At 35.7% G+C, this 17,545-nt stretch overlaps 1 non-coding gene across 1 annotated transcript; it reads left to right on the top strand.

The window, feature by feature from the left end:
* The first annotated feature begins 2,128 nt into the window (after positions 1-2,128).
* On the top strand, positions 2,129-2,202 carry TRNAN-GUU (transfer RNA asparagine (anticodon GUU)). Its single transcript has one exon. It is a non-coding gene; the product is annotated as a tRNA-Asn (tRNA).
* Positions 2,203-17,545: the final 15,343 nt, after the last annotated feature.

Raw genomic sequence — 17,545 nt, 5'->3', positions numbered from 1 at the left:
ATTTAATCGGATGTTATTTTCGCGTTTTATGAGTTTCATGGATATTAAAAATTTTGGACCTTTGTGGGGGAGGTAGCAGAAGGAGTAGACCGATTTATTCCATCTTTATACCAGACCCTGAGTTAATAAAAATATTGTGAAGTGTGCAATTTGAAAACAATCGGAATCTTGCATCACATTTTATAAGAGTTATAATTATTCAGAACTTTTACCCTTTGTGGGGGAGGTACCAGAAGGAATGGTCCGATCTCAGTCATCTTTACAACACACCTTTTGGTGATAAAAAAATGAGATCTACCAAGGCTGAATGGAATCGGATGTTAAATTCGCATTTTATGAGCTTCATAGGTATTCAAAATTGACCCTTTGTGGGGGAGGTACCAGAAGGAGTGGATACATCGCATCTTCACACCAGACCTTGGGTTAATAAAATTATTGTGATGCGTATAATTTGAAGATAATCGGACTCTTACATCACCTTTTTTAATAGTTATAATTATTCAAAATTTTGACCTTTGTGGGGGAGGTACTTGATGGGTTGGGCCTATATTGTTCATTTTCTCACATGACCTTGTACTAATACAAATATTAGGGTTTGCAAAGTTGCAGCAAAATCGGATTATCATTTTTCCTTCTGTGCAGTAAAATATTTTCTTTGAAAAGTTCGGCCTTTTTTGGGGGAGGTACCAAAAAGAGTGGACCGATATTGTCCATCTTCGAACTCGATCTAAGTTAAATATTATAATATTATTATGTACCAAGGTTGGACCAAATCGGATTCTCCCTTTGAGAGTTATCGTGATCACCAGCCAGCCAGACAGACAGACGGACGGACGGACATCGCTATATCGACTCCAAATGTCCTGAAAGAGACTCACAGGAGACCTAGGGTCTAAAACTGTTATTTGGATGAGGCACGTTTTTGTCGTATCAGACGATATATATCCTCTCTAGCCATATGACTGAGAGTATAAAACTTAACATTCCAAGTGGTGAAGGGAATTAAAAGTCCGAATTTACCGTTGGTAATGTCCAAATCTCAATATTAAAATAATTATTTATTTTCTCGTTTTTGAAGCCGGTATCTCAGTAAATTTGTAAAATTATAAATATTATACTAATGTTCTGGTCTAATATTTTAAGAAGAGATTACATTTTAAGAAGAGACTACATACAACGTTTCACAAATATTACATTTTGACGTTATAAGCGTATATTTTCGTTAAGCATTTTAAATTAAAAGAATTTGCTTTCACAGAAAAAAAACTGATGGATGTGCTCACTGTGCGCCTTGTAAATACGCTATGGAATACATTTTTCGACGAAATTTTAGTAAAATAGTTGACAAAATCTTTAAAGCTAATATAATATAGTATGTTATATTTAGATATTCTCCGTTAGTTAATTAATTTCCTACACCCACAATAAAATTCCAGTATCCCCTGAACTGATTTCAACCGTGCCTACGTCATACTCTTTAACTACGGTAGCAATAACAGTTGTTTTCGCTGGCCGAAATTCGCATAGCTAATTATTTTAAGATGATTTATCACATTATGAAATGGTTTAACGCCCTATTTTCCAAAAATTGTGCATTTCCATCCATGTCAGTCCACGACTAATTAATCCGCATCAAATGATTCAATGTTGCACTTGTCCACTCCTTTGCATTGCACACAAAACCATCACAACCCAACTGAAAAAACTCCCTCTTTTTCCACATTGCCAAATTAGAAAATTTCACCTAATCATGTCACCATCTAATCTAATATGACAGAATAATTGGATTCAATTTGGTGCAAAATCTCTGCAAATTTGTCCCAAAAAAATCAATCAAAAGTGGGTACGTTGTTTCACAAAGTGTCATTCACTTGATAACTTTATTGTTGTAAGGGTGATTAATGCCAAGCCAATATCCAATGGGCACAGATGTTCATGTAGCTCAGTTATGTGGTTTTATGTCGATAATACTGTTCACTGTGGTGGGTTTTAATTTTCTGGGTGGTGTGTTCTCTTCTTCAATGCCGCTGTTCTGTGAAGCATAGTGTGAATGTTTGATTTCAACATGTTCTAAAGAGAAGTTGTGTTATGGTATTGAATTGAGATAATTGTTCAACTCGTTACAACTGCCTCCGTGGCGCAATTGGCTAGCGCGTTCGGCTGTTAACCGAAAGGTTGGTGGTTCGAGCCCACCCGGGGGCGCAATTACTTTTTATTTTTTTTTTATGATTTTTACACATATATCTTTTAAATAAAAAAAAGTAAAATTAAAAAAACCTGAGAATGTAATTGGAAGTAAAAAACTTGCACATTAAACATATTACAGATATGTATTAACCAATAACTAACGCTGGATTATGGGGCTTAAAAGGATGAAATCCAAAAAAATAGCGTAAAAAAGTGAAATTTGAACATTTTTAATTTGACTTTTGAAGTGTACAATAGCAATGTTTTATATTGCATGATTTTTTCATTTTTAATGTACATTTGTATTGTTTTTTTTTTCTGAATTCTAATATGATATGGAGTCTTTTAAGGGTGGTACAAAGCTAAAACTGTTACTTATAGATATTATATTTTATTGGGTAAGTGGAACATTATCATTTCAGAAGTGGATACAAAATAAAGAATTATTTTCACCATATGAAATAAAGTTATGTTAGTTACTACGCTAATAACTCAAGAACGGCTTAACGGATTTTGACAAATCATACAATTTCGGAATGGTATCTTGGCAAAAAAAAAAATCACGCGAAAATATGCCAATAAAAATGTGAATGTAAAAATTCTTGAGGTATTTTTTTCAATTTGACATACCATATTGAATTGTGCATAAGTATTTTATTGTTTTGCATTCTGAATGAATAATATTAAAAATGAAATGAGTGCGAAGTACGATGTTAAATGGCGATCTTTCATGTCTAAAATTTGCATTTAGCTTTTAATTCTAGGACCTACATCGTGCTTCAAAGCGTTGTGTGGCTCATTTTCAAATGTCCAGAACACAAAATGCAAAATTCATTGGGACTGCAATCAGTGAAATACCGGATGTAAAGAGTGCGTAAATAGTAGAGCGTATTGGACATTAAGTAAGAAAATGATTTATATCATTCCAAAAATTCTTCCTAAACTTTCAAGATAAATCTTAAATCGTTTTACATGTCATGATGTGGGTTATAACCCCCGTGTAAGGGTACAAGCCGATTCCAAGTATCTTTTACAATTTAATCATATTTTTCATACTAATTTCGGCAAATGTTGGTAATTTGAGAAAAAAAAAGTTGGCAACTTTTTTCATTTTTGTCCTTATTTGGCATCTTTGTCTCCAAGGGGGTAGAAAACCTCTTTTCATAAAATTTTCAATTTTCGGAGTAGGATCCACTGTGGTAGAGAACCATCACAGGCAATTGTCCACATAGGCATTTATTTAAGTATAGACCCAAAATTAGTGCACCCCCAAGGACGAAAAGTCAAACTGGAACTCATTCTGTCGGAAATTGTGAAAGATACATGAAAAAAACAAGTAAGCAATGGCTATAGTCGTGCGGGGCCGACCATGTGATACACTACAACACTACAATATGTTAGAAGCCCCCTCATACCCAAATCCATTTTGGAAGATTTTGCTTTTAAAATTAATTCATTTTAACCAGGGACATTTTCCCAATATTTATGCAATCCGTCGTGCTGTTAGATTTTGTGGTCCTTTTTACGGCTAAATATAATACAATGGTAATCCAAAATGCCAGAATTCTTCCCTGTGTTTAATTATCTTCTCAGGCGTGTGGAAAGGCTTCAATTGTGTGATCAGGAATTTTTTTTTCTGTCTTCTTATGTCCTAAACCATTTTGGAAGATTTCGCGTTTGAAACTATGTCACGGAGCACTGCGCGGATATTACCCTTAGCATTTTGAACAGGGACATTTCCCCAATATTAACGAACTATTTTGTTGGTCAATCTCAACCCCTAAATATATTGCGGACATCTTTGAAAACAATAGGTCTAGCCATTCTGAGCATAACCCAACACTTTTCATGAGGATCGGACGATAATTGCAATATATATACAATATCCCCAACCTGTGTTGTAAGGTGAAAAAATATTACAAAATATACACTTTAATATTATAAGTCAAATTGAAAAAATCGCATGCGATAAAAAATATGAAAAATGAAAATATCAGGCATGTCACAGAAGTTTTACGAAATCGATTTATTTCACCTTTTCCAAATCGTTACGATTTGCTTTTGCTTCTTCAGCACTCGTACGTTTTGACTAAACCGAAAAAAAAAATAATTTCACATTTTTGAAATAAAAATATGATAACTCCATGCAAAAAAGGTCGTAAACAAATTATTGACAATTAAAAAAAGAGTTTAAATTGTTTTTTTATAATATAAACACCAAAAGTAAAAATGCCAGGGGCTTCAATACTTGCTGTAATGGATGAAGAAACAAATCAGCGGTCTACTGAAAAAATTCGTCGCCGGACATTGAGGAACGCATCAGATCCTTTATCTCACTCAAATGCAGAGTAAGGATCCACCATTTTTAGTCCATTGCGTAAAATAATGTAAAGTTAAGAACGAGTCGTATTTGCTTTTTCCTGTTCTACAGCATATTTAAGAGTTTCAAGTTCAACTATTTTGAGTTTCATTTCGTTCCGTTCACGCATTCTCTTTTGCATTTCAATATTATGTAACTGCTCTTCCACATACTTTTTCCAGGATGTTACAAAGTCTGTCCAACTTTTCAGTTTGTTTTTTCATTTCCTTACTGTTATCTTCTAGAATTTTACAAATTTTTTCCAAGTTTTGTAAATGAGAATTTTCCTCAACTAAAAGCGCATTTAGATCTTGCTTTGAGGGAGTTCTTGCCCGGGGTCTTTTTACTGCAGGCGTGGGTTTTGCTTTTGTTAGGCTGCCCGACACTTGTCTTATTGGTGTATATGGCGGAGAACACGATAAGCTTTTATTTCTAAGTCGTTTTTGAATAGGTGTTCGAGAACGGTTTTCTTCCAATGTTGGTGTTCTTGGATCTATTGCCAATGTAGAAACATTTTTAAAAGCAGCTGGAAAGCATGATCTTGGTCTATCTTTTTTATTTAAAATCGAAGTGGTCTGCTTTGAAGTTGAGGGTGAAAAATTAAGCTCTTCGTTTTCAGATTCACTTAAAACTAATTGACTTGATTTTCGAGTTTTTGGAATATGTGTAGATGATGACGAATCAAAGTTTTCTTTTTCAGAACAACTGATGTCTAATTCACTTACAAAATCCGCAAAGCTTACTGCACCACCAACTCCATCGACACTTTTATACAATCCGCAAATTCTGATTAAACTGTTCTCGTGTTCACTGAAAACATATTGATTGATATCACCACCACCAGTTCCTCTCAAGTCCTTTTTATTATTTTTCATCATGGATTAGAAAAATAATAGATTTTTTGTAAAATAAATTCCAAAAACATGTTCATTCTAATGTGGCGTTTCCACTGCACTTGATTCGCTCTCTATTCGTTGTTTGACCCTTAACTATGAAAAAACTACATAATTCTTTACACAAAATTTCCTGAGCGAACACTCATATGCTAGAAACACAATTGGAGCGAACGACGAATTTCGCCCTACGCGGCGACAAAATGAGCCGCGAAAATTCGTCGTATGGAACACAATACCGACGAAATTATAAAACAGCTGATGAAGTTGTTTACTTTTTGCTCATTTGATGACTACAATGAAAATTATACAAGAACTAATAATTCTTTATAATTTCAGTTATGTCCATCTTCTCTATTATAAATTCACTCATATCCATCTTCACTCAGGCACAAGTGCACAAATAAATAAACAAATTATTTATGTTTTTTTATACGAATAACAGATAGTAGAGTGACCATAACAAATTTTTAAGTAAAAAGTAACTTTATTTACTAAAACACATAAAATTCGTACAAGTATGGCCACCTTGTACTGTTTTGTCGCCGTACGCCGGCGTATGAAATAGAAATAAAGCTAATTGAGTTCGCGGCGACCGACGAAATTTTCGCCGGCGCCGTGATTGTGTGCACTTCCATATACACACATGGTTTTTATTTTTGACGACGAACATACGCCGCGAAAAAATTCGTCGTTCGCTCCAATTGTGTTCCTAGCAATATTTGTACGTTGTTCAAATCAAATCACTCTCAGAACAACGAAAAAATATTTCCCATCCCTAACAAATGAGAGAATTTATCGAAAAAATAAATTATGACATTTAAAAATTATAAATAGAAAAATTTAATGAAATTTTAAAAATTTTTGGGAAGACTGAAAATTATGAATGAAAACTACAATGTTGAATGGCGAATTTACATTCAAATGAAAGTAAATTTTGTTTTCTCTCTCATTCGAGGTACGCTTTTGGTCCACGAGTTAAATTTTCTACAGAAAACTGCAAACAAAATAGTCAATATTTTCAAAATGTTTCTATCGGCAGAAAAAATGTTTGACAAGTGTCGCTTCAGCAGAATTTAAAAATGGAAAAACACAAAAATATGTTCAAAATGTCAACATTTACACAAAAAGTGGAAAACGTGAATGAAAATTGTAAAATTAATGATATAATAAATCTTTGGGAGAAAAACAATAATTTCTTATATTCATATTAGTGAGAATTTCATGTATTTTCGTATACATTCCCTTTAAAATCAACAAACAATTTTTTTGAAAAAAGGAATTATTTTACTATGAATTACGAATCGTGCCGTATGAACGGGTTAATTCGTGTACCTAATTCTGAGAGCGAACAACGTTGTTCGGTTTCCAATGGAAACATGCTATAAGAGAATTTGGTTAATACAATATTTTCTGTAAAATGTATGTGTCTTCTGTTTATTTTTTACGTTAAAATCACTAAACATTTCAATTTCACCCTGCTTTTTGAAAGTGATATCAAAACGCAAAATTTTTGCGTTTTCCGTTTCTTAGAGAAGCTAAAACCGTTTTCATTTTCACTCTTGAACGATTTTACATTCTGTGACATGCCTGTATGTCACAAAATACTAAAAAATCTATATTAACATCATTATAGGTGTCTTTTTATGGTTTTTTTTTAGATTTTGTCCTTTTATGCCATGAGCGTATTCTGCATTGACAAAAATTGTCAAAATCAGTCCAGCCATTTTTGAGATATAAGCATTTTAGCTAACTTCCCCTTCCTTTGAATATATACATTTTATATATTTCTCTATATATATCCGATATTTTTACTATCGGTTTCTACGTAACGGTCAGGATTGACCTGTTCGTCTGTTTGTGATTTCGCCGGGAAAGCTCTAGCCCCATACTAACTTTCGCGTCGATTGGTTTATAATTGTGACCTGTAGAGCAACTGCAAGATCAGAAAATTTTTCAGTTTTTGGTCCATTTCAACCCCTAAATATTATGCATATTATATTATTTAATTGTCATTGAATTGTACTACGATGAAAAATATGGACTTTATGGCGTCTGCAACACACAATTTAAATGACAACCAGTAAAGAAAGTCCTAAATTCGGGCGGGGGCGATTTTATGATATCCTACACCACTTTGCTAATTTAGTTGAGCTCCACATAACAAGTAAAAGTTTTTATGGGAGAATTCAATCATACAAACTATGATTATAATTATAATTTAAAATTTAAAGGACTAAATACGCCGAAGCATTAGTATCTTTTAAATTCGGAATTGTATTGCCCATTTGGTGCAAAATTAATTCTAAATCAGATAAAGATATATATGGGAGCTAAATCCAAATCTGAATCGATCTCGATAAAATTTGGCAAAGATATTTCTGAGCTGTATTTGATTTATTTCCCTGAATATCGTTGTTACGGAGTGCATATTACGGCTGCGGAGGACAAAAATAACAAATCGGATGAACAATATATATGAGAACTATAGCTATATCTGAACCGATTTCCATCAAATTTGGCATGCTTATTTTTAGGCCTAATTTGGTTGCATGTGCAAAAGTCCATACTATTCGGGCTGATATTACACGTTTGGTGCACAATAAAAGGCAAATCGGACGAAGATATATATGGGAGCTATATCTAAATTTTTACCGATTATCTCCAATTTCAATAGGGTTCGTCCTTGGGCCAAACAAATGTTGTTTGGAAAATTTCATCTCAATCGGATAATAAATGCGACCTGCTTTTGTTCACAAAAATACATGGACGGACGGACGGACGGACTGACATGCATAAATCAACTCAGAAAGTGATTCTATGCAGATCATCAAAATGAACTATGGGTCTATCTCGTTTCCTTTTGCCTGTTACAAACAAATGCACAAAGACATAATACCCTGACCACCTTGTGGTGTAGGGTATAAAAATAAATAAATTCCATTCTTACGGCAATAAATAAATTCCTTTCTTACGGCAAAGAGTAATTATCTTTGACTATTTTAAAACGACTATTCTGAAACGACTATTCTATTCTAAATACAAATCCCAAAATGAGATGTAAGCTCATTTGAAAGAAAAATGTTGCTAAGCTCTTAACAATAGCAAAAATTGAGCTGAGTTTTCACATGGTGCTATTATAGACGATCTATATCACATAGGTTTTAAACTCTCAATTTAAAGCTATGGCTGAAAACTAAGACCAGCCTATTCAAAATATCTAAAACCGATAGTGGGTGATTATCTATTATAATTTTTGCCATGAATTTTTAATTCTATTTAGAAATTATTTTACTTATAATAAAAATTGTGCCGCTTACATAATTCATCCGTTAAAAATTCCGTTAAAAATACCGAATATAGCCGTTATATTAGTGCCTATAAGACGTGGACCTACATAGGCATTGTTTGTTATAAGCCATTACCATATTATAAACGGTGAATAATGTAGCATCATTAAAATACCGTATATAGGGAGGTGCCGTTATATCGGAGCTATACGAAGACCTGGACCTGTATAGACAATTTTCTGTCACAGGCTGTAGCATCCATTACGAACTTCAAACAGGAGATCTCAAATAATTTCAGTGTGTATTGTACCTAAAATTGTCAAAATACCGCATATAGGGAGGTACTGATATATGGGGCCTATACGAAGACGTGGACATGCATAGAAAATTTTGTGTCAAAGACTGTAGTTCAATTTCGAACTTACTAAAATCATCAAAATACCGAAAATTTGGAGATACCGTTATAGGGGGCTATACGAAGACGTGGACCTGCACGGTCAATTTTCTGTCATAAGCTGTAGTATCCATTACGAACTTCAAATGACAATTTTGAAACAATTCCGGTGAATAATGTCGTGGACCTACATGACCCATTTACGAACTTAACCTGTCTACTGGCAAAATAAACATGTATGCAAAATTGTAGCCTTCTATCTCAATTCGTTCGAAAGACATCGTGATTACAACAGACAGGCAGACGGACATCGCTAAATTGACATGAATATTTCGAGGAGATACAAACGGAATGACAAAGTTAATATACCCTCCATAGAATGGTGGAGGGTATAAAAGTACGGGTCGGCAATGCGGACTGGGCCAGCTAGTAAATAAATAAAATTGTTGTATTCGATAAATAACGATTCGAAAATAATAAATTGCATCATGCCAGCCAATGCAGATGACTTTAAATTATTGTTTACTATGAAAGATGTCGGACTACATCAAGAAAGTTAAACAAAGTCCCGAAAAATCATTGGATAATAATGATGCATATTAATTTGAATGCAAGTGCATGGAAGAGTATGATTTTTGGAACATATTGTTGAAGTTTATTATGATTTGGAATGTGGAGTGCAGGAGTTTGAAGAAGAAACATGTCCATGACATATATAAGATCGGATAGTAAGCCAATCTGACTACTAAGTTTCCTGTCAGAATAAATATTGAAATCGATTTGAAATCTAAAGGAAGTAAATTCACAATAGGTTAAAAACTAAGTGTATTGTCAAAATGTTGTCAAAAGATGTCTTCCTTATTTAGGCCTTGAGAATATCTAGGGGTTCTTTATAAAAGTTGTCATTTCACATTTTCATTGAACCACAGGATGAACTTGCAATATTTTATTATGATGATTTTTGGGAAAGGCAAGAAGTGAGTGTGATTCTCATTCACATGTGAATGATCGACACTTATAGAGCTTGCTTTTCACCAAGAAAAAAAAAAAACCGAAAAAGCCAAGTAACCATTCCCTTCGCTGGGATGAAATCATGATATTGGTAGTGATTAGCAAATATTGGAAAGCTGTCAGTTTTGTTATGATAAACATTGGTCTCTGTAATAGAGAGTAATATGAAGTTAAGCCAATGGGGGAATACTCCAGACTAAAGCAATATGGGCTAATAATAGACCAACCCCAGTAAATCTGGAAAGAACTAAATTGGTTTAAAAGTAGCTTAAAACAAGTTAGAAATTATCAGTCGGTTTAGCCGGCAGATGTATACCCTTAACCAATGCTCGATTATTGAAATATTTTTTAACTTGTGTTATGATTACTCAAATTTTTGACCATCTATGAAGTAGGTTTCGAAGGAATGAGCCAATATTGCCCATTTCGTATCGGACCTAGATATATATGATGTAAATATTCCGAGATGCATGGTTTGGTTACTCCCTTTACTTTATATGAGGTATGTGATAATTTTTAGAAGATGTTAAAATGAACGTGCGATATCAGATATATTCGACCGAAGCATTCCCTTTTCATACTTCATCTAATACAGATAAAATATTGGTATTGGCAAAATTACAAGAAATATTCATCCCAGAATCACTGACTTGTTGCACAAGTTATGACAGATAAAAATATTGAAAATTGTGGTCTTTTGTGGGTGAGGTTCCAGAAAGGGTTCGGAGATATAAATCATCGTCACCACAGATCTTGTATTAGCAAAAATGTTTGGGTGAAATTTGAAGAGAGTTGGATACTACTTCGCTTTCCTTGTGCGTTTTGTTTTTCAAATCTTGAACCCTATGTGGGGGAGATACAAGAAGATGTCTACCATCCTTATAACAGATCTTGTGTTGATTGAAATATTGAGATGTGCTAAGTCTGAATGGAATCTGATAATTTAGCGCTTTTTGAGCTTCATGTATATTAAAAATATATGTATTGACACTTTGCAGACGAGGTACTAGAAGGAGATTCATGGATATCCAAATTTTTGACCCTTTGTGTGGAAGGTGTGGACTAATATGGATCGATATTGCCCATGACCGAAATCGATCTGAGTTTGATAATAATATTACGATGTACCAAGTTTGGACCAAATCGGATACCCCCATCTAACTCTCGATCTTAAGGACCAGCCATCCAGACAAACAGACGGACGATTGATCGACTTCAAATGTCCTGAAATGGATTTGGTCCAAGGAGACCACGATACCACGTTTTGGCTGTATCAAATGATATACAGGGTGAGATGAAAAAACTGCAACCAAATTCAGACTGCTCTCATTTCTAGGCCACTCGTCCAGCTGTTAAAATTATTCCAGTGACATCTCACTGTATTGTTTACAAGCGTACAAAACCATTTTGGTAAGAATTTTCCTGAAAAAAAAGTTATTCGTGATGGTTCGAAATGGTTTTTTTTATCTCACCCTGTATTCTCTGTCGACACCACTAGAATTCATATTTTTCAATATTTAAAATTTAAGTTTAGGAAAAAATCCGATTCTCTTTTTTGTCTTTTAAAAATTCACACACTTATTAGCTTATTATTTTATGTTTACAATTCATAGATATCAATCAAACGATTCCCACAATTCTTTATTGGATTTTATCAGCAGGCAGCAGATTTAAATGTTTAAAATTCTAATCCTTAGACACTCAACAATACAAATTGAGCTAAGCTAAACTTAAAACAAATTAAAAAACAATCACTTTCCGTGTCTCTACAAAGTGCTAATCGATGGCACGTGAAACCTCTTAGCTGAACAAGAGAACGAACATCTACCGCTTTTCGAGCGAACACAAAAGGGGCTATCATACGCCTCGACTCGATATTACACCCCCTTCCTCCTCCTAGTTATTATGGTTTTGCCTTTAATCCAGCATGAAGTGTTACTAATAATCTTTCCGTTTTACCGTTTTATGAAGAATATGTCATAAGAGAACGTTAAACATATTGCATGCCACCAAGTGTTGCACAGACAGACAACAAATCAGGGCACAGTCTTTAGAAGCAATATGTTACTAGAGAGGGTTGGTTGGTCGTTTGGCGAGACTTTACTTGCGCAAATCCTATTTAACATGTTTGACTTTTTGTTTATTTTTTGTTGCCCGACCAAGGGGGATGGTATTTCATCCGTACCCAGCTAACTGTAAATGTTTGCCCAATATTTTGGGATTAACTTTTGTTGTTATTGAAATTAGATTTCAGAAGGGGGAACTGTGCGGGCTTGTTGTTATTGTTGCCTTTTTTAATTTGACATAAAATTATGACAAGCAAGGACATTTGGAAAAAGGCGGCATACAAATTTATTATTTGGAGGTTAGAATGAAAGATCGGAATAATTAGTCAATGCTGTGTTATTCGGATATAGAACATATAAAAATATTTTTAATATTTTATCTTTATGTATAAGAACTGTATATACAATGCTATGTTATAATTAAAATTTTAAAAAATGTATAACAACTATTTTTACCACAATTCTAATAATGTAAGATATTTCGAACAAGTGTAAATAGTACACTCTTGAATATGCAACAATTAATTTCCAATCAAAATCATCCCCATTTCCCATCTACCATTTTGCGCAACATAAAATTAAATTATAATTTTATGCCTTGTTTGAATTTGCCAAATATTTCAGGGTCTATTTAGTGATAATGTACACATGTTTTATAGATGGGAACAGGTGATGGCATTCCCAACGCTATGGTGTTTGGTCTAATTCGATTCTTTTTATACCCTCCACCTTTGTCGTAGACCCCATAGTGTATATATATTCATAATCAGCATAAAATTCTAAGTCGATTTAACGATATCCGTTGTCTGTCTGTCCGTCTGTCTGTTGAAATCACGATACAGCCCACATTATTTGACGTAGAGCGCCAAACTTTAGCAGAGCTATTTGTATTGTGTCTAGGATGGTTGGTATTGAAAATGAGATAGGTCCACGTTCTAGTATAGTCCCCATATAACGGTACCTCCCGATATTCGGTATTTTGATTATTTATGCCACATTTTTTCAAGAATTACACTGAAAATTGGTAGTTGTAGATCATAATGAGTCCCAGTTCGTGTGGCGAGTCATTGTAATTATAGGTCCACGTTTTGGTATAGCCCCCATATAACGGTACCTCCCGATATTCGGTATTTTGATGATTTTAGCACATTATTTCTTCAAATTCGGTATTTGAATTTCATAACGAATACTACAGCCTATGACAGAAAATTGTCTGTGCAGGTCCACGTCTTCGTATAGCCCCCATATAACGGTACCCCCGATATTCGGTATTTTGATGATTTTACCGGAATTGTTTCAAATTTCGCATTTGAAGTTCGTAATGGAAATTACAGCCTACAGTGCAGATCCACGTTTTTTAACATCATAGTACCTCCCTTTATTCGGTATTTTGATGATTAAACAGATTTTTTTTTAAATTTTGCATTTGAATATTGTAATAGCTTGTGACAAAATTTGCCTATGTAGGCCCCCATCGTCCTATAGACTCTAATATACGGCTACATTCGGTATTTCAAGATTTTAACAGAATTTGTAACAGATTTTATTTTTTTGAAAATTGTTAAATTTGTACCAAATGGTGGAGGGTATTCAAAGTTCGGCCCGGCTGAACTTACAGCTTTTTTACTCGTTTTTTTTTTTGAAATGAGTAAAAAATCGGGGGTACCGTTATATGGGGGATATACGATATCGTGGACCTATATGGACAATTCTCTTTCAGGGGGTAAAGTGTTAAAAAAGAACTCATTGTATAAAATTTCAGACAATTCCGTTGAAAAATATGGCTAAAATCTTCAAAATACCGAATATCGGGAAGTACCGTTATATGTGGAACAAGTGAAACGATGTTGAATAGAATAGCTCTCTATATTGTTTGGAAAATGAGTACCAGATAATGCTCCGTCCGACATTCAATCTTCTAAAATCGTACCTATAGCTCCTGAGTTATTGGCAGACGCTGTTAACCCATCAACTACCATTGCTAATTTAATTTCTCCAAATTCTACCGACAATTCATCAAACGCTATCTTCTTTACATTTTGTGGAACCGTTGAAGGAAACTTCTGTTGCTGCAAAATCTACTAATCCTTCTGTTATGATCAAGCCTCCATCGATTAACGAAACAAAATCTGTTCATGCAGATAAGGACAACAAGTAAAATTAGTATGGAAAAGTCAACAATCGGGCGGGACAGACTACACCACTATGCATATGTACTAGAGCTCACGTAACAAAAGAATTTATTTCAAGTAGATCATACCGCCTATCAACATTTGGCTTTAAAGCAGTTATAGTTTGCTATAGAGTGCATGATATCACGTCGAGAAGGATTATAAAATATATATCGGAGTCGAGTTGCATAAAATAGAAACGTACGTCCCGAAATTCACTTCATTTAGGCTGATATTAGACATTATTTGCACAAAAAAAAACCTGAAATCGATTGAGGATATATGTGGGAGCTATATCCAAATCTGAACCGATTTTGACAAATTTTGGCAGAGGTATTTTCGTGCAATATCTGGTGTCCGGTACCAAATATCATTCTTATGGAGTACATATTACGAATGTGAGGGACCTAAAACCCCAAATCGGATGAAACATATATATGAGAGCTATAGCTATATCTGATCCGATGTTCTCCAAATTTGATGTACTTGCTTCTAGACTGAATTCGATCGGATATGCCAAAATTCAAGTCATAGGGACTTATATAGGCCATTTAGTGCACAATGTAACGACACAAATTCCTCTGGTTGCTGGGGTTAGCTCACCGGGGGCTAGGGTCTGCCACAGAAATTTATATAAGTGACCGAGAGAGTAATAACACAAATTATTTGGATTTTAAGCCAATTCTCAATTGATTTATTTAGGATTGTTTGAGGATCTTAGGTGACAGTTATATTCTATGTCTATAAATAAGAACTGCAAGCGGGTTTCCAATTATCGCGGTGACCTGGCTAAGTACACCGTAGGGCTTCAATCAGGGCTTCGGCGATGTCCTCTGCGTGTGCGGAGACCTGGCTAAGTACTCCTAAATATATATTATCCAAGAAGACCTGGATCAGTACTTCTACCTTGGCGATTTCCTTGTAGCATTCGCTGGAGACCTGGGTAATTAATTTTGGGCGAAACGGTAAGGGAATTCAATACAATCCCGGGCCTATGCGCGTGGTCCCATGGGTAACGGACACCTCAGAGGGTTAAACAGGGGAAATAGGCTACTTGGACCCAAGGGTTACGAAGACCTCAGAGGGTTAAACACGGGATATAGGCTTCTTGGACCCAAGGGTTACGGACACCTCAGAGGGTTAAGCGCGTGGACCCAAGGGTAACGGACACCTCAGAGGGTTAAACACGGGATATAGACTTCTTGGACCCAAGGGTTACGGACACCTCAAAGGGTTAAGCGCGTGGGCCCAAGGGTTACGAACACCTCAGAGGGTTAAACACGGGATATAGGCTTCTTGGACCCAAGGGTTACGGACACCTCAGAGGGTTAAGCGCGTGGACCCAAGGGTAACGGACACCTCAGAGGGTTAAACACGGGATATAGACTTCTTGGACCCAAGGGTTACGGACACCTCAAAGGGTTAAGCGCGTGGACCCAGGGGTTGCGAACACCTCAGAGGGTTAAACACGGGACATAGGCTGTAGGACCTAAGGGTTACGGACACCTCAAAGGGTTAAGCGCGTGGATCCAAGGGTTACGAACACCTCAGAGGTTTAAACACGGGATATAGACTTCTTGGACCCAAGGGTTACGGACACCTCATAGGGCTAAGCGCGTGGATCCAAGGGTTACGAACACCTCAGAGGTTTAAACACGGGATATAGACTTCTTGGACCCAAGGGTTACGGACACCTCAAAGGGTTCAGCGCGTGGACCCAGGGGTTGCGAACACCTCAGAGGTCAAAACACGAGGTACTGGCTGTAGGACCCAAGGGCTACGAACGCCTCATAGGGTTAAGCGCGTGGACCCAGAGGTTACGAACACCTCAGAGGTCAAAACACGAGGTACTGGCTGTAGGACCCAAGGGTTACGAACACCTCATAGGGCTAAGCGCGTGGACCCAGGGTTACGGACACCTCAGAGGTCAAAACACACGATATATACTAGGGAACCCAAGGGTTACGAACACCTCATAGGTCGGACGCGGGGACTCAAGGGTTACGGACACCTCAAAAGTTCTTGGGAAACTATAGCACCACTCTGACTCACCTCAATATTCCGGTCTTGATGCTATGTAAATATTTCTCTTGGAGTTCGCGTACTTGACACCTGTTGCCTTCACTTCACTGGTTCACTTACTGATCCCCCATCCGTCAATCACTTTCCCTTTTATACCATCGTCATTGATTCTGTCCTGTAACAAGCAGCAACGCCTTAGCACCTAGCGTCACAAGACATGTTGTTATTATTTTCCCATCAGCCACGCACTCTATTCTAATTCGCAGGGTTTTTTGTTGCTACTTGTTTTTCTCCAATCAGCAACGCATTCAATTCTGCTACGCATGCTTGTTGTTGCCGCTTGTTTTGCTCGTCGACGAAATGCATTGACCTAACGGTATGTTGTTTTGATGTCACCAAACGTATAAACATCAATGAGGGCCACTGAATCAGGCAGGGAAATATTTAACGAGGGCAGATAATTATGTTGGGAATTCATTTATTAATTTATATTTTTTTTATATTCTAATTCATTTTTATTTAAAATTCATAACAATTGACAGTAAATAAATTCAACAGATAATAACAATAACGTAACATTTGTGGGACGAAAACGAGTGCAACGACTTTCGCCATCACAACAATTAACCCGAAATCGGTTGAAGATATATGGGAGCCATATCTAAATCACCAAATTCAATAGGGCTCGCCCTTGGGCCAAACAAATATTGTTTGCAAAATTTCATCTCAATCGGATAATAATAGCGACCTGCATTTTTTTCACAAGAATACATGGACGGACGGACGGACGTGGGTGAGGCCATTGCATGGGGGCCATACCAAAACGGGAACCTCTATTGATAATTTTATACTTCAAGGATTGTCATATACCAAATCTTTAATTTAAAATAATTTCGTGAGTGGGTATCGTTATATGTGCGCTATAGGAAAACTTGGACCTATGCATAGTATGTTCCGCCACAGGAGGTAGAATACGAACTACAAATACCAATTTTTGGACAAATCCGTAAAAAAATGTGGCAAAAATCATCAAAATACCGAATCGCCACCGTAGCCAGAACCCATTATGACCCACAAAAATCAATATTTAGACATACGATTATAAAAGTAAAACTAATAAAGAAGACATGTGCATTGGCGTTTTGAAAGATT

The sequence above is a fragment of the Musca domestica genome, unplaced genomic scaffold, assembly GCF_030504385.1.
Source record: "Musca domestica strain aabys unplaced genomic scaffold, Musca_domestica.polishedcontigs.V.1.1 39, whole genome shotgun sequence".
In the NCBI taxonomy this organism is placed as follows: Eukaryota; Metazoa; Arthropoda; class Insecta; order Diptera; family Muscidae; genus Musca; species Musca domestica.
The sequence above is the reverse complement of the archived record's forward strand: the minus strand, read 5'-3'. Positions and strand labels throughout refer to the sequence as shown.